This window comes from Rhinoderma darwinii, unplaced genomic scaffold, assembly GCF_050947455.1.
Source record: "Rhinoderma darwinii isolate aRhiDar2 unplaced genomic scaffold, aRhiDar2.hap1 Scaffold_33, whole genome shotgun sequence".
NCBI lineage: Eukaryota > Metazoa > Chordata > Amphibia > Anura > Rhinodermatidae > Rhinoderma > Rhinoderma darwinii.
In genome coordinates this window covers 188,164-215,508 of record NW_027463391.1, presented here as the reverse complement: position 1 = coordinate 215,508, position 27,345 = coordinate 188,164, and positions in this window count along the sequence as shown.

Sequence of the window (27,345 nt, the reverse complement as noted above, 5' to 3'; positions counted from 1 at the left end):
TGGGTTCCGCTGGACCGTTTGGACTACGTCGTAGATTCATTGGACTACTTCAATGATCTACTTTAAAAAAAAAAAAAATTGTCAAAGAGGGTTGGATGGGGGAGTTTTTATTTCAATAAAAAAAAAATCTTATGTCTGTTTTTTTTTAATACTTTATTATGGCCTTAGTAATGGCTGCTGTCTGATTGACAGCGTTCAATTACTAAGAAGGGGCTTAGCATTAGCCAGTAACAAGGCTATCACTAACCCCTATTATTACCCCGGTACCCACTGCCGCCAGGGATACCGGGAAGAGTCGAGTACGATTCAGTACCTGGCCATCTGAAACGACTGTTAGGCCGCAGGCTGGTATTATCAGGCTGGGAAGGGCCAAACAAGTGTCCCTGCCCACCTTGGGGATGCTAGGCTGCAGCTGCTTTATTGTATCTGGCTGGTTATGAAAAATTGGCGAAACCCCTCGTCATTTTTTAAAAATAAATTGAAAAAAAAATTACGTGAGATCCCCTCCATTTTTCATAGCCAGCCAGCAGCAGCCTAGCATCACCAGGGTGGGAAGGGCCATGGTTTTTGTCCCTTCCTAGCCTGATAGTACCAGCCTGCGGCCACCCCAGTGCCGGCCCTTCTCTTCAGATGGTCGGGTGCTGGATCGTACCCAGCTCTTCCCGGTACTCCTGGTGGCGGTGGGTACCGGGGTAATAATAGGGGTTAGTGATGGCCTTATTACTGGCTAACACTAAGCCCCTTCTTAGTAATGGACGCTCTCAATCAGACAGCAGCCATTACTAAGGCGGTCATGAAGTATTAAAAAACAGAGACATAAAGTAATTTATTTTATTGAAATGACAACTCTTCCACACAATCCACTTTAACCATTTTATTAAAAAAAAAAGAAAAAAAGCTTAAATCAGCGAAGTAGTCCAACGAATCTACGACGTAGTCCAAATGGTCCAGCGGAACCTGCAAAACAAAAATTAGCAGTATGAAAAATAAACATAAAGCTGGCTGCCCCCACAGACATATGAATAAATAGCTACCTTCGGGAACATATTAAAATAATTAGAAAAATGAGGCCCATAAAATAAAACATATCAAACAAAAAATGATAACACCTTTCTTTTAAAGAGACCCTTTCACCTCCCCATACATGTACAGCTGAGTGCAGCATGTAATGGGGAGGGCCGCACAAACTCTGGGACACTTTACATTTTTTTCGTTATTTAGATATCAGTGCTGTAATATTTGGCGCCCGATATTTAAATAACCCCCTGAACTGTCAATGGGGAGGTAATTGGCAAGGGGGCGTGTAACATCGCTGTGACACTGTCCAATCAGCTACGGTCAGCGTTACAGCAAGAGCTGGAGAGAGAGCGCGTGCGCGCAGCTCCGCCACCACTAAGGAACACAAGAGGTGAAGAGTGTGAATTCTTCTTCTGTTTCATGGCATCGGAGCTGTGCGCGCACGCACGCTCTCACTCTTTAGCTCTCGGCAGACAAGGACGACAAGACTGATCTCTCACCTGAGATCACAGTCTTGTACTTGCCTGCCGAGAGCTGAAGAGTGAGAGCGTGCACGCGAACATGCTCTCCTCTCTCCAGCTCTTGCTGTTGACATTGTCCGTAGCTGATTGGACAGTGTCACAGCGATGTTACACGCCCCCTTGCCAATTACCGCCCCATTGGCAGTTCATGGGGTTATTTAAATATCGGCGCCAAACATTACGGCACCGATATCTAAGTAAGGAAAGAGGGTAGGAAAAAAAATGTAAAGTGCCCCAGAGTTTGTGCAGCCCTGACCATTACACGCTGCACTCAAATGCAAATCTGTGGGCAGGTGAAAGACTCTCTTTAACCCCTTCCCGCTCCTTGACGTACTATTACGTCATGGCAGCTGTATCGTTCGCGCTCCATGCCGTAATAGTACGTCACGGGAGTAACGGCCGTTTCGGCCGTCCTCCCGACACATACAGGAGCTGTGACGCTGCTGTCTTGTTCAGCAGCCGTCACAGCTCCTACAGCGGGGACCGATCGCTGTGTCCCCGCTGATTAACCCCTTAAAAGCCGCGTTCTATAGAGATCGCGGCTTTTTAGGGGTTAAGCTGCCATCGCCGGCCGGCTACGCGATAGCGGCCGGCGATGGTGACTATGGCAACCGGACACCAAACAATGGCGTCCGGCTATGCCATAGACGGAAGCCTAGTGGGTCCTGACAACGTCAGGACCCACTATGCTTGCTGTCAGTGAGTAGCTGACAGCTCTGATACACTGCACTACGCATGAAGTGCAGTGTATTAGAATAGCGATCAGGGCCTCCTGCCCTCAAGTCCCCTAGTGGGACAAAGTAATAAAGTTAAAGAAAAGTTAAAAAAAGATGTGTAAAAATAAGAAAATAAAAGATTTAAAAGTAATAAAAGTAAAAATCCCCCTTTTTCCCTTATCAGTCCTTTATTATTAATAAAAATATATAAACAAACAAATAAACTATACATAATTGGTATCGCCGCGTCCGTAACGGCCTGAACTTCAAAATTATTTCGTTATTTATCCCGCACGGTGAACGCCGTAAAATAAAATAATAATAAACCGTACCACAATAACAATTGTTTGGTCACTTCACCTCCCAAAAAATGGAATAAAAAGAGATCAAAAAGTCGCATGTACCGAAAAATGGTCCTGATCGAAACTACAGTTCATTACGCAAAAAATAAGTCCTCGCACGGCTGTATTGATTGTAAAATAAAACGTTCTGGCTCTTAGAATAAGGTAACACAAAAAGTGAATAATTGTTTACAAAACGTATTTTATTGTGCAAACGCCATAAGACATAAAAAAAACTATAAACATCTGGTATCGCCGTAATCGTATCGCCCCGCAGAATAAAGTGAATATGTCATTTATAGCGCACGGTGAACGCTGTAAAAAAAATAGAATAAAAAAACAATAGTAGAATTGCGTTTTTTTAGTCACCACGCCACCTAAAAATAGAATAAAAACTGACCAAACAGCCGCATGCACCCCAAGAAAACTGCAATGGATTCCTCAAGGGGTCTAGTTTCCAAAATGGGGTCACTTTTGGGTGTTTTCTACTGTTTTGGCACCACAAGACCTCTTCAAACCGGACATGGTGCCTAATAAAAAAGAGGCCTCATAATCCACTAGGTGCTCCTTTGCTTCGGAGGCCGGCGCTTCAGTCCATTACCGCACTAGGGCCACATGTGGGATATTTCTCTAAACTGCAGAATCTGGGTAATAAGTATTGAGTTGCAATTCTCTGATAAATCCTTTTGTGTTATAAAAAAAATGGTATAAAGAGGATTTTCTGACAAAAAAAATATTTAAATTTCACCTCTCCTTTGCTCTAAATTTTTGTGAAACACCTAAAGGGTTCATAAACTTTCTAAATGCTGTTGTGAATACTTTGAGGGGTCTAGTTTCTAAAATGGGGTGTTTGATAGGGGTTTCTAATATATGGGCCCCTCAAAGCAACTTCAGAACTGAACTGGAACCTAAAGAAAAATAAAAAATCAGGCAATACTTCGCTTCTTACATTATACTGATAATGAGCCGTGCCCACCCCGAGATGACCCCAGTTTTGACCGTTTGTATAAACGGAGACCCCTATTAGACCGTTCCAGTGCCCGGTTTTCCCCAGCATTCACCCCCAGAAGTGTATTTCTATTGATGAGTCCCTGGTACATTTTAAAGGGAGGGTTCAAGTCCGCGAGTACCTGCTGGGTAAGAGGGCAAGGTATGGCGTGAAGATGTATAAGCTGTGCGAGAGTGCATCAGGGTATACCTACAGGTTTAGGATATATGAAGGAAAGGCCACTCCCAAACCAGGCTGCATCCTGGACTACAATAGGTACATGGGAGGGGTGGGCTTGTCAGATCAAATCCTGAAGCCCTACAGCGCAATTGCGGTGTGGTATAAGAAGCTGGCCGGGCACATCATACAGATGGCATTGTACAATGCGTACGTGCTACGTCGATGTACAGGCCAGACGGGAACTTTCCTGGAATTTCAAGAGGTTATTATCAAGAACCTAATCTTTAGGGACCAGGAAGGGGGGGGCACCCAGTACTTCTGGAAGCGGGGCCACACGCATCGTACCAGGGCAACACTTTCCAGGAGAAGTTCCCCAAACTGGCAAGAAGGGAAAAAGTCAAAAGAGGTGCAAAGTCTGCTATAAGAGGGGGATAATGGATGACACAATATATCAATGTGACACGTGTCCCGAATAACCAGAACTCTGTATGAAAGTGTTTTAAAATTTATCATACATCCCTTGGTTTATAATTTACCCCAATGTTACTTACCCTGATGCACTCCGCACAGCTTATCCCCCCTCATCTTTCCCTTCTGAGCCCTGCTGTGTGCCCAGGCAGCTGATAACAGCCACATGTAGGGTATTGCCATACCCGGGAGAACCCACATTACAGTTTATGGGGTGTAGGTCTCCGGTCAAAATGCTCACTACACCTCTAGATGAATGCCTTAAGGGTGTAGTTTTTAAAACGGGGTCACTTCTTGCGGGTTTCAACTGTACTGGGACCTCAGGGGCTTCTGCATACATGACTTCGCACTAGAAAATCCCCAGTAGGCCAAATGGTGGTCCTTTCCTTCTGAGCCCTCCCATGGCCCCAAACGGCAGTTTATCACCACAAATGGGGTATTGCGGCACTCAGGACAAATTGCGCAACAGAATGGGGTATTTTGTTTCTTGTGAAAATAAGAATTTTTGAGCTAAAATGACATATTATTGGAAAAAATATATATTTATTTAATTCCCAGCCCAATTCAAATAAGTTCTGTGAAGAAACTATGGGGTCTAAATGGTCACATTACCCATAAATGAATTCCTTGAGGGGTGTAGTTTCCAAAATGGGGTCATTTGTGATTGGTTTCTATTGCTTTGATAGCTCTGGGGCTCTGCAAATGCGACATGGCACCCGAAAACCAATCCAGCAAAATCTGGACTCCAAAGAACACACAGCGCTCCTTTCTTTCTCAGCCCTCCCATGGGCCCAAACGGCAGTTTATTGCCACAAATGGGGTATTGCTGCACTCAGGAGAAATTGGGCAACAAAATTGAGCATTTTGTTCCCTGTGAAAATAAGAAATTTTGATAAAAAATTACATCTTATTGGAAAAAATGTCATTTTTTTTATGTCACAGCCCAATTGAAATAGGTGCTGTGAAAAAACTGTGTGCTCAAAATGCTAACAACAACCATAAATGAATTCCTTGAGGGGTGTAGTTTCCAAAATGGGGTCACTTTTGTGAGTTTCCATTGCTTTGATACCCCTGGGGCTCTGCAAATGCGACATGGCACCCGAAAACCAAACCAGCAAAATCTGGACTCCAACAAACATATAGCGCTCCTTTCCTTTTGAGCCCTCCCATGGGCCCAAACGGCAGTTTATCACCACAAATGGGGTATTGCCACACTAAGGACAAATTGGGCAACCAAATGGGGTATTTTGTTCCCTGTGAAAATAAGAAATTTTGATCACAAATGACATTATATTGGAAAAAATGACTTTTTTTTCATTTCACAGCCCAATTCAAATACGTGCTGTGAAAAAACTGTGCGGTCAAAATGGTAACAACAACCATAAATTAATTCCTTGAGGGGTGCAGTTTCCACAATGGGGTCACTATTCGGGGATTCCTACTGTTTTGGCACCTCAACACCTCTTCAAACCTGGCATGCTGCCTAAAATATATTCTAATAAAAAAGAGGCCTCAAAATGCACTAGGTGCTTCTTTGCTTCTGGGGCTTGTGTTTTAGTGCACGAACGCAGTAGAGACACATGTGGGACATTTCTAAAAACTGCAGAATCTGGACAATACATATTTAGTAGTGTTTCTCTGGTAAAACCTTCTGTGTTACAGAAGAAAAATGTAATAAAATTGAAATTCAGCAAGAAAAATGAAATTTGCAAATGTCACCTCCACATTGCTTTAATTCCTGTGAAATGCCTGAAGGGTTAAAAAACTTTCTAAATGCTGTTTTGAATACTTTGAGGGGTCTCGTTTTTAAAATGGGGTGTTTTATCAGGGTTTCTAACACATAGGCCCCTCAAAGCCTCTTCAGAACTGAACTGGTACCTTCAAAAAAAGGCTTTTGAAATTTTCTTAAAAATATGAGAAATTGCTGTTTATGCCTTGTAACGTCCAAGAAAAATAAAAGAATGTTCAAAAAACGATGCCAATCTAAAGTAGACATATGGGAAATGTGAACTAGTAACTATTGTGGGTGGTATAACCGTCTGTTTTACAAGCAGATGCATTTAAATTCTGAAAAATGCTATTTTTTCAAAATTTTCTCTAAATTTTGCAATTTTTCACCAATAAACACTGAATATATCGACCAAATTTTACCACGAACATGAAGCCCAATGTGTCACGAGAAAACAATCTCAGAATCGCTTGGGTAGGTTTAAGCATTCCGACGTTATTACCACATAAAGTGAAATATGTCAGATTTGAAAAATGGGCTCTGAGCCTTAAGGCCAAAACTAGGCTGCGTCCTTAAGGGGTTAAAGTGTAACAACTTTTTTAAAATCTTTTGACATGTCAGAAGTTTTGATCAGTGGGGTCCGAACACTGAGACCCCCCACTAGTCGCTAAAACGAAGCAGCAGAAGTGCTCGGGTGAGCGGTGTGCCGCTTCAATTCTGTTTGGCTTTCCTTGGAGCAGTGTACAGGCTCAATAGAAAGTCTAGGAGTCCGTACACCGCTCACTCAGCTGAAAGTCGATCATAAATGAAGCGGCACAGCGCTCACCCGAGAACTTCTGCTGCTTCGTTTTAGCGATCGGTGGGGGCCTCAGTGCTCGGTCCCCCACCGATGAAAACTTCGGACATGTCACTATGATATATAACGATATCTATTAATGCGATTGGTGCAAGTTTTAATTACTTTTTATTGAAAATGATTTGCACTTTTTGAGATACAGCTGCTTTGTATCCTGTATACAGAGCAGCTGTATATTGCGCTGAGACCTGAATCCATTAGGTCGCCTATTACCGATCACATCTAAGTTATGAACTTAGATGTGATTGGTAACAGCTCGATCCTGCAGGACTCGCTGACACTGAATCAGTCAGTCCCGCTGACCTGACAGATACGGGATACAGCGCTATATACATTATATAATATATTTATTTTAATTAGTGGGGGCAGGTTTATGGGGAAGGATTAGGGCCTGTTCACATCAGCGTTGACTTTCCGTTCCGGGGTTCCGTGGGAGGTTTCCGTCGGGTGAACCCCCTGCAACGGAAAGTCAAACTGAAACCACAGCTTCCGTTTCAGTCACCATTGAAATCAATGGTGACGGAAACATTGCTAATGGTTTCCGTTCGTCAACATTCCGGCAGGTTTCCGTTTTTATGACGGAATCAATAGCGCAGTCGACTGCGCTAATGGTGGCGGAAACGGAAGCTGTGGTTTCAGTTTGACTTTCCGTTGCGGGTTTACCTCCAACGGAACCCCAGAACGGAAAGCCAACGCTGATGTGAACAGGCCCTAAGGCTTCTTTCACACTAGCATTAATATACGTTTACCGCTCCTCCGTCAGAGGAAGAGAGGATCGATACGTTAAACGGAAAGCAACGGCTCCATTAGAATTACCATTGCTTTTAATGGTAATTCTTTTGTCATCATTCGCTTTGTATTGTGTTGAATCTTCAGTATTCTTCCGAAACCTTGATATATATGTTCATTTGTTGGAGGTATTGTTATGTCATAACAGCATACATGTAGGACAAAGAAACATATATAAGTGAGTACATATACGTGTTAGCTCATTTGAACTCCTTTTGACTGGTATAATGCATATATAAGTTTGATATTTGACTGTTTCTACCTAGATGTTCATGTATGCATATGATATCATCACTGGCGTAGCTATAGGGGTCGCAGCGGTCGCAATTGCGACCGGGCCCCGAAGCCAGGGGGGCCCACGGCCCCCCGCACCACATCAATAGAAAGTTACTATAGTAACTCGGGCCGCGGGCCCCTGTTACTATAGTAACATACTTTACTTACCTTCCTGGTTCCGGATCGCAGCGGAGGTCCTGACGTCAAGCGCTGTGCGCAGCGCATGACGTCACAGCGCTATGCCGCCGCGCACAGCATCGAGACTACAGAACTCCCGCCGCGGCCGAAGAGGAAGGTAAGGTAAGCCCTGACTGGCGGGGTCCGACTCCCGGGACCCGCCAATCAGCTGTTTTGAAGGGGCCGCAGCACTCGTACGAGAGCTGCTCCCCTTTATTCCTGTCACACTGTGAATCGGTGTCGGCGATTCACAGTGTGAGCGAGTAGTGAAATGAAGGGGAAGCAGCTCTCGTACGAGTGCTGAGGCCCCTTCAAAACAGCTGATTGGCGGGTCCCGGGCGACACATCAGCTATTGATGGCCTATCCTGTGGATAGGCCATCAATGTTTAGGGACTGCACAACCCCTAAGCCTACGATGTAGCAGGCTTAGGGGGCCCATGAGACAGGATCACAGATTGTGTGATCCTGTCTGCTGGGCCCTGTATCTAAGCCAATCACATGGTAGGCTTAGATACATGGCCCATGCGTGATCCTGTCTGCTGGGCCCTGTATCTAAGCCTACCACACTGTAGGTTTAGATACAGGGCCCCAGCACACAGTAATCTTATACTGTATAAGATTACTGTCTGCTGGACCCTGTATCTAAGCCTACCTTGTGGTAGGCTTAGATACAGGGTCCCACAGACAGTATCACACATGGGCCCTGTATCTAAGCCTTAGGGTATGTGCACAGACACTAATTACGTCCGTAATTGACGGACGTATTTCGGCCGCAAGTACCGGACCGAACTCAGTGCAGGGAGCCGGGCTCCTAGCATTATAGTTATGTACGATGCTAGGAGTCCCTGCCTCGCTGCAGGACAACTGTCCCGTACTGTAATCATGTTTTCAGTACGGGACAGTTGTCCGGCAGCGAGGCAGGGACTCCTAGCGTCGTACATAACTATGATGCTAGGAGCCCGGCTCCCTGCACTGTGTTCGGTACGGTACTTGCGGCCGAAATACTTCCGTCAATTACGGACGTAATTAGTGTGTGTGCACATACCCTAACACATGTGTTACTAATCATTTTTTGTGCATTTTCTTACAGGTTCGGTTGTTGGATTACGTCGGATTCCAGGACTACTTCGATGACAGCTTTTTTTTTATTGTCAATAAAATGGTTAATGAGGGTTGTGTGGGTTTTTTCTTATTTCAATAAAATATTTTTTCTATGTCTTTGTGGTTTTTTTTTTAAACTATATTACTACCGCCTTAGTAATGGCCGCCGGCTGATTAACAGCGTCCATTGCTAAGGCGGGGCTTAGTGTTAGCGGATGCAGAGGCTAACACTAACCCCCTTTATTACCCCGGTACCCACCGCCACCAGGGGTGCTGGGAAGAGCCGGGTACGATCTAGTACCTGACCATCTGTAGTGATGGTCGGCCACTGGGGTGGCCGCAGGCTGGTATTATCAGGAGGGGAAATGCCAAAAACAGTGGCCCTTCCCATCCTGGTAATGCTGCCTGCTGCTGCTTTATTGTATCTGGCTGGTTATGAAAATGGGGGGGACCCCACGTCATTTAAAAAAAGAAAAAATTATTGGAAAGAACGATGTCAGGTCCCCCCCAATTTTCATAACCAGACAGATACAACACAGCAGCAGCAGGCAGCATTACCAGGGTGGGAAGGGCCACTGTTTTTGGCCTTCCCCAGCCTAATACTACCAGCCTGCGGCCACCCCGGTGCCTGCCCGTCACTACAGATGGTCGGGTACTGGTTTGTACCCGGCTCTTCCCAGTACTCCTGGTGGCGGTGGGTACCGGGGTAATAATGGGTGTTAGTGTTAGATGGGTGTTAGTGTTAGCCTCTGCACCGGCTAACATTAAGCCCCGCCTTAGTAATGGAGGTTGTCAATCAGCCAGCGGCCATTACTAAGGCGGGGATAATAAAGTTTAAAAAGATACAAGCACATAGAAAAAATATTTTATTGAAATAAAAAAACAACCCTCATTAACCATTTTATTGAGAATAAAAAAAACGCCATCATTGAAGTCCTCGTATCCGAAGTCCAACAACCGAACCTGTAAAAAAAACACACACACACAAAAATAATCAGTAACACATAAAGAAGCAAAATTATTATTCTTACCTATCCTGGGTCCAGCGCTGGAGACGCAATGTCAGCGAGCTGGGCCCTGTATCTAATCCTATCATGTGTGATACAGTCTGCTGAGCTGTGTATCTAATCCAATCATGTATGATACTGTCTGCTGGGCCCTATATCTAATCCGATCATGTGTGATACTGTCTGCTGAGCCACTGTATCTAATCCTATCATGTGTGGTACTGTCTGCTGAGCCACTGTATCTAATCCTATCATGTGTGATACTGTCTGCTGAGCCACTGTATCTAATCCTATTATGTGTGGTACTGTCTGCTGAGCCACTATATCTAATCCTATCATGTGTGGTACTGTCTGCTGAGCCACTGTATCTAATCCTATCATGTGTGATACTGTCAGCTGAGCCTTTGTATCTAATCCTATCATGTGTGATACTGTCTGCTCAGCTACTGTATCTAATCTCATCATGTGTGATACTGTCTGCTGAGCTGTGTATCTAATCCTATCATGTGTGATACTGTCTGCTGGGCCACTTTATCTAATCCTATCATGTGTGATACTGTCTGCTGAGCTGTGTATCTAATCCTATCATGTGTGATACTGCCTTCTGAGCCACTGTATCTAATCCTATCATGTGTGATACTGTCTGCTCAGCCACTGTATCTAATCCTATCCATAGTTTATAGGGTCGTAGTGCTATAGATATGCTATGCTGTCTCCTATACACACTTTTTTTGGGGGCGGACACATATGTATTGGGGCTATTTCCCGGACATTTTAAGCCCTGAGGGTATGTTCACACGGCAGCGTCTGTTACGGCTGAGATTACGGAGCTGTTTTCAGGAGAAAACAGCACCGTAATTTCAGCCGTAATGGCATGTGCAGGCGTCTTTCGCTGCGTCCATTACGGAAGTAATTGAAGCTGGTTTTCCATGGAAAACGGCTCCATTTACGTCTGAAGAAGTGACAGGCACTTTTTTACGCGCCGCCTTTTGACAGCGGCGCGTAAAAAAAAATGACCGTCGGCACAGAACATCGTAAGACCCATTCAAATGAATGGGCAGATGTTTGCCGACGCTTTTGAGCCGCATTTTCGGACGTAATTCAATGCTAAAACGCCCGAATTACGTCCGTAAATAGTGTGTGTGAACCCAGCCTTAGTGACGCCCCGGCTGCTAGTGCTGCATTGTTGGGTCACTTAGGAGACCCAGCGATGCAGCTGAAAGCGGACCGTCGGCCATGAGAAGTTTGCGGGGGGGGGGGCCCAGTAAGAATTTTTGCATCGGGGCCCATGAGCCTCTAGCTACTCCCCTGGATATCATATTAGATTTATACTAGAAATGGGCGTGGCCTAGAGGTGAATGTGAGAGGACGTGTGTGACCGGAGCTCCTGCTGTAATCATCCTTTAAGGTCCATATATCCCGTAAAACTCGGGGACAATAGCTTCCCCAGGGGCTTACCAGAGTCTGGAGGTGGAGGAGCACGAATACCCGGCCATAATGACGCGCTCTAAGAAGCAGAAGTCGCCGCCAGCGAGTCCCGGGTCCCGCGCTCAAGATGGCGCCGAGGAGAAGGAAGGCCGCAATAGAGGCCTCCGGCAGGAAGTGGTGGAGAAGCTGGAGAGGTTCGCCCGCACGCCGAGAGCAGGGGGGGCGGCTGCACAGCAGCGAAAGTCGGCTGGAGATCAGGCAGCTGGAAGCTCATCATATGGATCCAGGTATTCTCCTTTGGCGGGGGACATGAGAAGTGAGGAGGAGGAGGAGGAGGAGGAGATGAGTGGCGCCATGCAGGATCAGCCAGGTGCTGGAGGGAAAAGTGGAGTAAGGAAGGAGGAACCCTCCCTAAAGGACATTTTGGCAGCGGTGAAGCAGAATTCTATGGTCCTTAATACCTTAGCAAGTCAGATGGGTGGATTGAAGGAGGACATTTTGCTGCTCAGGAATGATTTGCAGAAAGTTGCGGAACGCACCACTGCCGTGGAAGGGAGAGTCTCAGACATGGAGGATGCGATTCCTCACATAAAGCAGGATGTACAGGCACATTCGCAGGCAGTGGCGACATTGATGGCTAAGACAGACGATATGGAAAATCGGCTGAGACGAAATAACGTGCGCCTTGTGGGGGTTCCAGAAAGAGTGGAGGGAACGAATCCGGATGACTTCTTTGAAAAGTGGCTGATAGACACATTTGGTAGAGAGGAATTGACCCCTTTATTTGCGGTGGAGAGAGCGCACAGGGTGCCGACCAGACCTGGCCCTCCGGGAAGGCCGCCGAGACCGGTGCTGATAAAGATTCTACATTATAAAGATAGAGACAAGATCCTGAGGAAAGCTAGAGAACGTCAAGACATCTCCTTTAATGGGGTGAAAGTGTCCTTCTTCCCGGACTTCTCTTTGGAAGTACAACGAAAAAGATCACAGTTTATGGATATAAAAAGACGACTAAGGGCATTACAAGTGCAATATTCCATGATGTATCCTGCCCGTTTGAGAGTGGTGGCGCTGGGAACAACTTCTTTTTTTGAGACACCGAGAGAAGCGGTTAGATGGTTGGATAGCCATGAAAGTCAGCTGAGACCGGCAGAGGGACGGCGTTGATCCGGAACAGACCGGCTGACAAAAGGAGGCTGGGGATGCGGGACTGAACCAGGTGTCGTAGGGAAAATTGCAAGATTTGGCATTTGATTGGACTTGGAGTTGGAGGGCATGGTTGCGGGGACCGCGGAAGACCGGAAGAGGAGGAATGTGTTTATGGACATTGAGGGGTATTGATATGCTGAAGGGATGGTAGTTTATTTGTAAGAAAATGGCAGCGGGAGGGATGGTCAGTTAAGCGGGAAAAGCACATAACGAGTTATGGTATTGTTGAATGTATGGTGGGCGGAGTTGACCTGCCGATGTTTGTTATGGGTAATGGCAGATACGTTCTGTTGCCCCAACCCTTGGAAAGGGGTAGGTTTACGGGGGAGGTTGCAGGGGGGGGAGGGGAGGTTGCAGGGGGGGGAGGGGAGGGAGGGAAAGACGACCCAGCCGGTCGGATATGTAAAATTAAGAGAACAGGATAGGAGGTGTTGTGATATGTTGAGGGATGATGGGATCACTTAATTGTTTGTCCTGGAATGTACGGGGCCTGCGGGAAGCCAGAAAACGACAGGCGGTATTTGATTTTATTAGAAAACAGGAGTCGAGGGTGATAGGACTACAGGAGACACATATGACTAGGGATTCAGTTTCCATGATGCATAGGGCCTGGGTAGGCCATAGTTTTCATTCTTACCATACTACATATTCAAGGGGGGTGAGTCTTCTCATACATAGGGCAGTGCCATTTGTATGTCACGACTCCTTCCAGGATGGGGAGGGGCGGTATGTGGGGGTACACTGTACAATGTATCATTGGAATTGTGTGTTGGTGGTGTTGTATGTCCCCCCTCCGTTTTCTAGTGGATGTATCAAGAAAGTGGTGGAGGAACTGGCTAGGTACCCGGAGGTGCCGTTACTAGTGATGGGGGATTTTAACGCAGTATTGAATACCAATATGGATAAATTCGGCATGACAGGGGGAGGTGTAACAGCTTTTGGTCATCTGGTGGCTGAAATGGGTTGGCGGGACATATGGAGGGATAAACATCCAAATAGCTTTCAGTATTCTTGTGCGTCTTCCACATATCAGTCTTTATCCAGGATAGACTTAATCTTGTGCTCACCGGCAGCGGTACCCTTTGTAGCTCAGATAGAATACTTGCAAAGAGCGTTATCGGATCATTCTCCTTTGTTAATGAAGGTAGAGACGGAGGGGAGGACAGGGCGGGGGCAAGGGTGCTGGAAACTCAATGCCTTTTGGCTAAAGCTGATAGACAATAAACAAATTTTAGACCTCATAAAGGAGTACTTTCAGTTCAACTCAGGAACGGTACCGCAAGAGATACTGTGGGACGCGATGAAGGCGTGGCTGAGAGGGGTGTTCATCCAGCACATTTCAGCAGTAAAAACACGGTCTAGACAATTAGGAGAAGCACTGTTGGGAAGGGTGGAGGAGACAGAAAGGCTGCATATAATAGATAACACACCAGACACATTGAAGCATTGGGTGGAGGCGCAGCGGTTGTTAAAGCAACATCAGTTGGAGAGGGCAGATAACAAAAGGATGTTTTTAAAACGCCAATATTATGAGGAGGGGGAAACCACTGGACGGTTACTGGCAAGGATGGCGCAGGCTCAGAGGGAGAATAATTACATACACACCATTAAAGGGGAGGGGGGGAAGTTGGAGACTGATACAGGACAGATTTTGAAAGTGTTTCAGCAGTTCTACTCGGATTTGTATGCCTCTAGGGCAGAGCACACGCCTCAGCAGCTGGAAGAGTATATAGGGGAGATAGAATTTCCTAGGTTGGGGGGGGAGGAGAGAGAGACATTGGAGGAGCCAATATCTCTGGAGGAAATACAGGCGGCTATAGGGATACTAGCCAGTGAAAAGGCGCCGGGGCCGGATGGTATTCCGGTGGAAGTTTTTAAGGAATATGGGGAGGAGCTTGCGCCGCAGTTACTGGCCACTCTTTTAGATAGCTTCAATAGGGGGCGGCTTCCAGAAACAATGTATGAAGCGACTATAGTAGTTCTGCCTAAAGAGGGGAAGGATCCTCAACTCCCGGGCTCTTACAGACCAGTTTCACTGCTGACGGCGGATATTAAAATCATGGCGAAAGTATTGGCGCTTCGACTAGCTAAAGTAGTAGCTGGGGTGGTACACGGAGATCAGGCCGGTTTTATGCCATCCAAATCGACGGCGGTGAATCTGAGACGGCTGTTCTTAAATCTACAAGTTATGCCGGATAATTGTGGGGGGAGAGCCATAATGTCATTAGATGCGGCCAAAGCATTCGATTGTGTGGAGTGGAATTATTTGTGGTCAGTTCTGGAAAAAATGGGATTTGGCCCTAATTATATAAAATGGGTAAAATTGTTGTATGTAGCCCCGACAGCAAAGATAAGGGTGAATGGGGTGTTATCGGATCGGTTTGCGCTGGAGCGGGGAACGCGTCAGGGATGTCCATTGTCCCCATTGTTGTTTGCGTTGGCGGTGGAACCCTTGGCGTGTGCAGTGAGACAACATGAACATATTCAGGGGTTGAGATATGGGGGGGTGGAGGAAAGAATTGCATTATACGCAGATGATATGCTGCTATTCATGGCGGATACCGAACGCACATTACCGTTAGTGATGGCCCTAATTAAGCGGTTTGGGAAATATTCAGGACTACTCATTAATTGGTCAAAATCGGCCCTAATGCTCATGGACCCGGGGGATATCCAGAATGGGGAAGAGGAGGTGGAGGTACCTGTGGTTACGGAGTTTAAGTATTTGGGGGTGAGGGTGACGGCGAAAGTGCAGGATTATATGTCCCTTAATGTAATGCCACTGTTAACAACGATAAAAGCCAAAGTAGAGGCGTGGAATAAGTTGCCCCTATCGGCTCTGGGTAGGACAAATTTGATTAAAATGATCCTTATGCCCCAGGTGCTGTATGTCCTGCATAATTCACCGGTATGGATCCCCAAATATTGGTTCAGGAGATTGCATAACCTTTTTAGGGACCTAGTATGGAAGAAGGGGGTACCTAGGATTAAACTGGAGAAATTACAGCTGCCAAAGGAGGAGGGGGGCCTGGCTGTTCCCAATGCTTGGGTGTATTATTTAGCTGCCCAATGTCAGCATTTCTGGGGGTGGGAGCAGGAAGAGACATGGGGGTCCAGTGCGCGTATCCTATCATATCTGGGGGGGGGGGGGGAGAACCCGTTGGCAGGACTGGAAGCGCACAGATATAAACAGATGGCGAGTACCAGACCCACTCTGCTTCTCATACACAAGGTGTGGTGGCAGTGCAAGCAATTGCTGGGGATAGGGGAGTGCACTAAATATACACCGCTCTGGAGAAATGCTTATTTGGGGGAATTGGGTAAATTGGAAGGGATGCAGGGGTGGGAGCAGCAAGGCATAATACGGTTGAATCAGTTGTACGAGGGAGACATACTCAAATCTTTTCAGCAAGTAAGGGAGGAGTTTCAACTGGACTCCCGCATGTTCTATCAGTACCTGCAGATTCGGCACGCTGTGCAGACACAAGCGGCCAGTGTGGACCTGACAATGCATGCAGCGGGGGTGTTGGAGCATATTGCAAAGGCAGTAACATCAAAAGGATTAATCTCATTGGTTTATCGCAGGTTGTTGGTGGAACATCTGGGAGATCCTATGGCACCAGTGAAAGCAATATGGGAGAGGGATGTGGGTCCTATTACAACAGACCACTGGGAGGCGGTATTGGCAACAACATGTACTTTGTCCATTAATGTAGCACAACGAAGATCGCAGTTGTTTCTGATACATAGGGTGTATAGGACCCCGTGGGTGCTGAAACAAATGGGATTAAGAGCGGATGCAAAGTGCCCTAGGTGCCCGGAAGAAAAAGCAGACATCCTTCATATGTTCTGGACATGCGGGAGGCTGGGGAGTCTGTGGACGGAAATATTGGAACTAGTGGGGAGAGTGTTTGAGGTACAGATCCCATGGGATCCTGTAGTAATGCTGCTAGGGTATGTTGGAGATTTGGGGGGAGATAGGATGTCAGGGTTGGCAATTGCTAAAATACTATATCAAGTTCGGAAAGGAATTGCAAAGCACTGGCTGGATGCGGAGCCACCATCAAAACAAGAAATCATAGGGGCACTTAACTCACAGGTTCTGATGGAGTATAGGATATACTCCAAGAGGGGGTCCAGGGTCAAGTTCGACAAACAATGGGCTAGGTGGATTGATCAATCTGGGTATGCTTCGGTGGAGCTAATGACACTAAGGCAACAAGTGCAGGTATAGGGCCACTGAGGGGAGAGGATTGGAAAAGTGGTACTGAGATCGGCTGGGGGGGATACAGGGGGGAGTTGGGGGGAAGGGAATGTTTGGTTAAATGTAAAGAATTGGGTCTGTTGAAAATTGCTTGTACACTGTATGAGAACGTACAATGACCTGTAATAATGTGGAGTTTTGTTGAATAAAATTGAACTGATTAAAAAAAAAAAAAGATTTATACTAGAAATGAGGCTTGATATATGGAAAGAAAAACAGTTTATCCCCTGTGAAGGAAATATTCTTAGAGTAACTGTTATTTGTATTAATAATAATATTGCTATGCCCCATATACGGGTGTATGGAGAAAGATGTTATCTCAGCACAACTGCTGTGTAATATGGACATTATATAGCTTATAATGGCTTCTATATAAAAAGATGACGTGTCTCTTGCTAAACCCTATTTGAAAAAATACTAAGTAATTATTGTGATAATTCTTCTTAATACAATATATTCTATGTGTCCAGAGGAATAGGAATATACAATATCGATTCTTTCCGATGAAACATACTCCATATATTTGGAGTCTGAAGCAGGTGTATGCGTGGGGGAAATTCATTTTATCCTGGAGCAATTTAGTGATCTCAGATGTTTTAATATAAAAACATGAATTCCTTCCTCAAATTGAGTCCGTGCGGAAATCTTGTTTTCAAGTTGAATATCCAAAACGCTTCCCGTGTCAGGAGCATTTTTTTGAGATCTTCTCTACGAGTGGTGTTTTTAATTTTTTCAATGGCATAAGTTTTCAAATAAGTTATATTCCTGTTGTGATGAACTGCATCGTTTTTCAAAGCAACAGCACTTCATAGGGAAGGAAGGGGTTAAAACCCACTCTCTGAAGCCCCCTTCAAGATACATTTCAACTAATCTGGTCCCCATGGCAGAAATCTGTCTTTCCATCTGGCACCTCCAGCAGACTCCTTTCAGTCTAGTTTGATTTCTTTTACCTCAGAGTTCCTCTTTTTACATTTTTTAAATTTATTTTCTCCCCCCACTTTTTTTGAACTATTTCTAACAGGAACTGTGCAGGATTAGAAAAATATGGCTGCTTTCTTCCAAAAACAGCACCACACCTATCCACAGGTTGTATCTGGTATTGCAGGTTAGCTCCATTGAAGTGAATGGTAATGAGCTGTAGTACCACACACAACCTATGGACAGGTGTGGTGCTGGTGTTTGGAGAAAGCAGACAAGTTATCTCATCCTGGAGAACCCTTTGTCATGGATTGTTCTTGTGCGGAGATGCTCCCTGCATTATCCCTTTTCCTTTATGGCCGCTGATATGTTCTATTCAGCTTTATGGCCTCTGTGGTAAGTACACTGCCAGTCAGTAAAGGGTTAACACTTCAGACCACTGGGGGTGACGTCACAATGTATGAGTTGTGCAGTGGTAATAAACTCCTGCAGTAATGATGATGAAGGTGCTGATGTCATAAATACAAATGTTTATGACATAAAGAAGATTCCATATTAGAAGGTTTTACTGCCACATTCAGCGCCATATTGGATGGGACTGAGGACCTTGAGCTTGACTTCCCCACCAAAGCTGACCTGATGTAATTTGGAGGTTCTAGCAGGGAAACCCTTCACCCCAGAGCACTTCTTCATCACAGTGATGCCATCCTCTTCATACGGGTTGTCTGTAATAGAGGGGGGTTTCCAGCAGGAGATCCCCCCCTATTAGCCAGAGCGGAGACAGGTGCTACAAGGAGGCATCTGGAGGACCCGTCTCATCCGTGGATCACCCATTCATGTTAATGAGTGCCCAGGAAGAGAGACATCCGCCTAGCCAACCAGATCAGCCGATTTATGTGTTTTATGTGGTTCGTTCATTGTAATGTCTTTCCTTAAAAATCTGAGAAAACGTACAAATTCTGTTACAAATGATATTTTGGCCCCTTCTAAGCCCAGAGGAAGGGCAATCCTCCAGCCATGGTTTCCCTAGAGGTTTCCCCCACAGGGGGTTTTTCCTTTCCTGCGTGCTGGAGGGTGACTCTTCGTGAGTCGGAGGTTTGCCATTTTGGGTTTGGTCATATAATATAATAAAAGTTTTGACCATTTAACACCCAATTATAATGTTTTGTGTCTTTATTTTGCATTCTTTGGTTTGGTGATTGGGATTCTGGGTCTATCACATATCACAAAATCATAAGGCCGGACATCTACTTCCCACACTGACATAGAATGGAGACAACAAGCGTTGCTGCACAATTAAGTGTACACATCCTTACATTAAGATATTGTATTACGGTCTGTAGCCTTTGGGGGGAAATATATTAACCTTTCTACAACAGTTTACTAGCGTAGAAAATTCACAAAATGCGCAAATGGGGGTAAAAAAATGGGCGGGGCTTAGCAGAAATGGCCAACAATTTTACTATAATTTACGCCAGTAACTGATGTAAATTATAGCAGAAATCTATATGTATAGTGCGGCCCATATTTATCTCTGGGGGGCGTAACAAGGCAAAGGTCCGTGCCAGACCCATACCTCCCCCCCAATCAGACTGTATGCCCCCCCAATCAGACAATAAAATAAATTTTAAAAATGTACTTTAAATGTACATTAGGCCGCAGCATGTAGAAAGTACTGATGACAGGCCGCGTTGCAGCTAAAAGATGCGACACATTTTAAGAGTCGTTCGCCTGTTAACCCCTACCCGCACGAGGAAGTAACTGTACGTCATCGCGGGAGGTCACTTCCCGCACGAGGACGTACAGTTACTGCGTTTTTCCTGGTGCACACTGTCGGTGACAGTGTGCACCGGGAACCGGGAGGTCAGCTGTCGCCGACAGCTGACACTCCCCTCTTGCCGGCCAGCGGTCCTTTGCCGCTGATTTAGGCGAATAAACCCTTTAAATTCGGCGATCGGTTGCAATCGCCGAATTTTGGGGGTTTCTAACATATCGGCAGATCCCGGTCGGAAATCGCGGGGTTTGCCAATAGTTAGTATGGCAAACTGAAGCCAAACAATGGCTTCCGTGTCTGCCATGGACGGAAGCCCATCAGGACCAACCTTCGGCTGGTCCTGATAGGCTTCCTGTCAGAGTGACTGGAAGTCACTGTGTCGTTCCCGATGCACACTGTCGGCGACAAGGTGTGCATCGAGAACTTGGAGATCAGCTGTCCCCGACAGCTGACACTTCAGTGTTGCCGATCAGTGGCTTATCGCCGCTGATTTCGGCAATTAACCCGTTACATGCGGGGCTCGATTGCGATCTCCGCATGTAGCGGGTTTGTAGCGCATCAGCAGCCCCCATGCAATCGTGGGGGCTGCTGATGCTTGTGATGGCACCCGGGGGCCAGACAACGGCCCCCAGGTCTGCCATGTATGTCAGCCTATGAGGATCAGCCTCTGCTGATCCTCGTAGACCAACTGTCAGAGTAACTGTGACGTCACACTGACAGTTGGAGTACCTCACACTACCTAGGTAGTGTAATGTATTCTAGCAGCGATCAGAGCTGCAGGTCAAAAAATAAAGTGTAAAAAGTAAAAGAAAAGTTAATAAACAAAAATATAAAGTGTAAAAAGTAAAAAAAAGTTAATAAAAATGTTTTATAAAAGTGTAAAAATAAGTCATTTATTATAGGTAAAAAATTAAACCGTTAAAAAAGAAAAGTACACATATTTGGTATCACCGTGTTCGTAACGACCCAAACTATGAAACTATAATGCTCACTATACCCCTAGAAAAATTCCTTGAGGGGTGTAGTTTCCAAAATAGGGTCACTTTTGGGGGGTTTCCACTGTTTTGGTCCCTCCGGGGCGTTGCAAACCCGACATGGCACTGAAAACCAATCCAGCAAAATCTGCGCTCCAAAATCAAAAAGGCGCTCCTTCCCTCCTGAGCCCTGCTGTGGGTCCAAACATCAGTTTACGACCACATATGTGGTATTGCCGTAATCGGGATAAATTGCTTTACAAATGTTGGGGTGCTTTTTCTCCTTTTTTCCTTGTAAAAATGAAAAAATTCTATGTTTCCACCGAAAAATAGGTGATTTTCATCTTCACAGACTAATTCCACTAAATTCTGCAAAAAAACTGTGAGTTCAAAATGCTAACTATACCCCTAGAAAAATGCCTTGAGGGTGTAGTTTCCAAAATGGGGTCACTTTTTGGGGGTTTCGACTGTTTAGGTACCACAAGACCTCCTCAAACCTGACATGGTGCCTAAAATGTATTCCTAAAAAACAGAGGCCCCAAAATCTACTGGGTGCTCCTTTGCTTCTGAGGCCGGTGCTTCAGTCCATTAGGACACTAGGGCCACATGTTGGATATTTCTAAAATCTGCAGAATCTGGGCAATAAATATTGAGTGCGTTTCCCTGGTAAAACCTTCTGTGTTACAGATTTTTTTTTATTACAAATAAATTTCTGCAAAAAAAATGACATTTTTAATTTCACCTCTACTTTGCCTTAATTCCTGTGAAACGCCTAAAGGGTTAAAATACTTTCTGAATGTGGTTTTGAATACCTTGAGGGGTGCAGTTTTCAAAATGGGGTGATTTATGGGGACTTTCTAATATGGAACACCCTCAAAACCACTTCAGAACTGAACTGGTCCCTGAAAAAATGGCCTATTTAAATTTTCTTGAAAATATGAGAAATTGCTGCTAAAGTTCTAAGCCTTGTAACCACTGGCGTAGCTATAGGGGTCGCAATTGCGACCGGGCCCCGAAGCCAGGGGGGCCCACGGTCCCCCGCACCACATCAATAAAAAGTTACTATAGTAACTCGGGCCGCGGGCCCCTGTTACTATAGTAACATACTTTACTTACCTTCCTGGTTCCGGTTGGCAGCGGAGGTCCTGACGTCAAGCGCTGTGCGCAGCGCATGACGTCACAGCGCTATGCCGCCGCGCACAGCATCGAGACTACAGAACTCCCGCCGCGGCCGAAGAGGAAGGTAAGGTTATCCCTGACTGGCGGGGTCCGACTCCCGGGACCCGCCAATCAGCTGTTTTGAAGGGGCCGCAGCACTCGTACGAGAGCTGCTCCCCTTCATTCCTGTCACACTGTGAATCGGTGTCGGCGATTCACAGTGTGGGGCGAGTAGTGAAATGAAGGGAAAGCAGCTCTCGTACGAGTGCTGCGGCCCCTTCAAAACAGCTGATTTGCGGGTCCCGGGAGACACATCAGCTATTGATGGCCTATCCTGAGGATAGGCCATCAATGTTTAGGGACTGCACAACCCCTAAGCCTACGATGTAGCAGGCTTAGGGGGCCCATGAGACAGGATCACAGATTGTGTGATCCTGTCTGCTGGGCCCTGTATCTAAGCCAATCACATGGTAGGCTTAGATACATAGCCCATGCGTGATCCTGGCTGCTGGGCCCTGTATCTAAGCCAATCACATGGCTTAGATACATGGCCCATGTGTGATCCTGTCTGATGGGCCCTGTATCTAAGCCAATCACATGGCACTTTAAGAGCACGTCGGATATGTTCCACAGAATCAGCCTTTGAGAATCAGGCCGTTGACCTCTCAAACAGGTTTCGTGCTAGAGGGTACAAATCTATGGATATTGAGCAAGGATACATGAGAGCTAAAAATACGCAACTAAGTGACCTACTTATACCTAAATTCAAGAAAAAGAACAGTAATGAAGAGGTGAGGTTCATCACTGGATATCATGCCCAATGGAGAGAAATGAAATCGATTTTTGAGAGGTTCTGGCCAATACTCCACACTGATATGGATCTGAGTGTAGCGCTATCAGATTATCCCCTTATGACTTCACGTAGATCACGTAATCTAAGGGATATATTAGTCAAGAGTCATTATGTAGCTCCTACCTCAGGATTTATATTCAATTCCAAAGGACCAAAGTGGGGTTCATACCCCTGTGGTGACTGTGGGGCATGTTCCCTTATGACTAGATCTCTAGATTTCAGTGACTCTTCTGGGTCAAGACAATATAAGATCTGTCACAACATCACTTGTCGTTCAACTGCTGTGGTTTATTATGCCATCTGTCCATGTCGACTGATATATGTGGGTCTCACTTCTAGAGAACTCCGTGTGAGGATCCTTGAACATGTAAGGGACATAAAGGGCGCTATGAAAACTGATGATCCTGAAAAGTTAAGCAAACTGAAACTGATACCTCGTCATTTTCGTGACCATCACCAAGGTAATTGGAGACTTCTCACCTTCAGGGGTATTGATAAGATCTCCCTAGGAAATAGAGGGGGTAATATTCAGAGAATCCTTGCCCAACGTGAATGCAAATGGATAGTGAAACTACAAACCGTTTTTCCTAAGGGGCTTAATGAAATGATTAGTTTCGCTCCATTTTTATAAATCTCGTGTAGGTGCCAACCTCTGTTATGTTTTATCCTTTTGTGTGTAGGGAGGATTTATTATTTAACTTCTGCTTGCTTGTCTTTTCAGAGTGGACTGTACCGGTTATATTGGAGGTGCATGAGGTGCATGGCTATATTGAGGTGCATGGCTATATTGAGGTGCATGGCTATATTGAGGTGCATGGCTATATTGAGGTGTATGGCTATATTGAGGTGTATGGCTATATTGAGGTGCATGGCTATATTGAGGTGCATGGCTATATTGAGGTGTATGGCTATATTGAGGTGTATGGCTATATTGAGGTGTATGGCTATATTGAGGTGCATGGCTATATTGAGGTGCATGGCTATATTGAGGTGCATGGCTATATTGAGGTGTATGGCTATATTGAGGTGTATGGCTATACTGAGGTGCATGGCTATATTGAGGTGCATGGCTATATTGAGGTGCATGGCTATATTGAGGTGTATGGCTATATTGAGGTGTATGGCTATATTGAGGTGTATGGCTATATTGAGGTGCATGGCTATATTGAGGTGCATGGCTATATTGAGGTGCATGGCTATATTGAGGTGCATGGCTATATTGAGGTGCATGGCTATATTGAGGTGCATGGCTATACTGAGGTGTATGGCTATATTGAGGTGTATGGCTATATTGAGGTACATGGCTATATTGAGGTGTATGGCTATATTGAGGTGTATGGCTATATTGAGGTGCATGGCTATATTGAGGTGCATGGCTATATTGAGGTGCATGGCTATATTGAGGTGTATGGCTATATTGAGGTGTATGGCTATATTGAGGTGCATGGCTATATTGAGGTGCATGGCTATATTGAGGTGTATGGCTATATTGAGGTGTATGGCTATATTGAGGTGTATGGCTATATTGAGGTGCATGGCTATATTGAGGTGTATGGCTATATTGAGGTGTATGGCTATATTGAGGTGTATGGCTATATTGAGGTGCATGGCTATATTGAGGTGCATGGCTATATTGAGGTGTATGGCTATATTGAGGTGTATGGCTATATTGAGGTGTATGGCTATATTGAGGTGTATGGCTATATTGAAGTGCATGGCTATACTGAGGTGTATGGCTATATTGAGGTGCATGGCTATATTGAAGTGCATGGCTATACTGAGGTGTATGGCTATATTGAGGTGCATGGCTATATTGAGGTGCATGGCTATATTGAGGTGCATGGCTATATTGAGGTGCATGGCTATATTGAGGTGCATGGCTATATTGAGGTGTATGGCTATACTGAGGTGTATGGCTATATTGAGGTGCATGGCTATATTGAGGTGTATGGCTATATTGAGGTGTATGGCTATATTGAGGTGTATGGCTATATTGAGGTGTATGGCTATATTGAGGTGCATGGCTATATTGAGGTGTATGGCTATATTGAGGTGTATGGCTATATTGAGGTGTATGGCTATATTGAGGTGTATGGCTATATTGAGGTGTATGGCTATATTGAGGTGCATGGCTATATTGAGGTGTATGGCTATATTGAGGTGCATGGCTATATTGAGGTGTATGGCTATATTGAGGTGCATGGCTATACTGAGGTGCATGGCTATATTGAGGTGTATGGCTATATTGAGGTGTATGGCTATATTGAGGTGCATGGCTATATTGAGGTGTATGGCTATATTGAGGTGAATGGCTATATTGAGGTGTATGGCTATATTGAGGTGCATGGCTATATTGAGGTGTATGGCTATATTGAGGTGTATGGCTATATTGAGGTGCATGGCTATATTGAGGTGTATGGCTATATTGAGGTGCATGGCTATATTGAGGTGTATGGCTATATTGAGGTGCATGGCTATATTGAGGTGCATGGCTATATTGAGGTGTATGGCTATATTGAGGTGCATGGCTATATTGAGGTGTATGGCTATATTGAGGTGCATGGCTATATTGAGGTGTATGGCTATATTGAGGTGAATGGCTATATTGAGGTGTATGGCTATATTGAAGTGCATGGCTATACTGAGGTGTATGGCTATATTGAGGTGTATGGCTATATTGAGGTGTATGGCTATACTGAGGTGCATGGCTATATTGAGGTGTATGGCTATATTGAGGTGCATGGCTATATTGAAGTGCATGGCTATACTGAGGTGTATGGCTATATTGAGGTGTATGGCTATATTGAGGTGCATGGCTATATTGAAGTGCATGGCTATATTGAAGTGCATGGCTATACTGAGGTGCATGGCTATACTAAGGTGTATGGCTATATTGAAGTGCATGGCTATACTGAGGTGCATGGCTATATTGAAGTGCATGGCTATACTGAGGTGCATGGCTATATTGAGGTGTATGGCTATATTGAGGTGCATGGCTATATTGAAGTGCATGGCTATACTGAGGTGTATGGCTATATTGAGGTGCATGGCTATATTGAGGTGTATGGCTATACTGAGGTGTATGGCTATATTGAGGTGCATGGCTATATTGAGGTGTATGGCTATATTGAGGTGTATGGCTATATTGAGGTGTATGGCTATATTGAGGTGCATGGCTATACTGAGGTGTATGGCTATATTGAGGTGTATGGCTATATTGAGGTGTATGGCTATATTGAGGTGTATGGCTATATTGAGGTGCATGGCTATACTGAGGTGTATGGCTATATTGAGGTGTATGGCTATATTGAGGTGTATGGCTATATTGAGGTCTATGGCTATATTGAGGTGTATGGCTATATTGAGGTGTATGGCTATACTGAGGTGTATGGCTATATTGAGGTGCATGGCTATATTGAGGTGTATGGCTATATTGAGGTTTATGGCTATATTGAGGTGCATGGCTATATTGAGGTGTATGGCTATATTGAGGTGCATGGCTATATTGAGGTGCATGGCTGTATTGAGGTGCATGGCTATACTGAGGTTTATGGCTATATTGAGGTGTATGGCTATATTGAGGTGCATGGCTATATTGAGGTGCATGGCTATACTGAGGTGTATGGCTATACTGAGGTGTATGGCTATATTGAGGTGTATGGCTATATTGAGGTGTATGGCTATACTGAGGTGTATGGCTATATTGATGTGCATGGCTATATTGAGGTGCATGGCTATATTGAGGTGTATGGCTATATTGAGGTGTATGGCTATATTGAGGTGTATGGCTATATTGAGGTGTATGGCTATATTGAGGTGCATGGCTATACTGAGGTGTATGGCTATATTGAGGTGTATGGCTATATGAGGTGTATGGCTATACTGAGGTGCATGGCTATATTGAGGTGCATGGCTATACTGAGGTGTATGGCTATATTGAGGTGTATGGCTATACTGAGGTGCATGGCTATATTGAGGTGCATGGCTATATTGAGGTGTATGGCTATATTGAGGTGTATGGCTATATTGAGGTGTATGGCTATATTGAGGTGCATGGCTATACTGAGGTGCATGGCTATATTGAGGTGCATGGCTATATTGAGGTGTATGGCTATATTGAGGTGTATGGCTATACTGAGGTGTATGGCTATATTGAGGTGTATGGCTATATTGAGGTGTATGGCTATATTGAGGTGTATGGCTATATTGAGGTGCATGGCTATATTGAGGTGTATGGCTATATTGAGGTGCATGGCTATACTGAGGTGTATGGCTATATTGAGGTGTATGGCTATATTGAGGTGTATGGCTATATTGAGGTGTATGGCTATATTGAGGTGTATGGCTATACTGAGGTGTATGGCTATATTGAGGTGCATGGCTATATTGAGGTGCATGGCTATATTGAGGTGTATGGCTATATTGAGGTGCATGGCTATACTGAGGTGCATGGCTATATTGAGGTGCATGGCTATATTGAGGTGTATGGCTATATTGAGGTGTATGGCTATATTGAGGTGTATGGCTATACTGAGGTGTATGGCTATATTGAGGTGCATGGCTATATTGAGGTGCATGGCTATATTGAGGTGCATGGCTA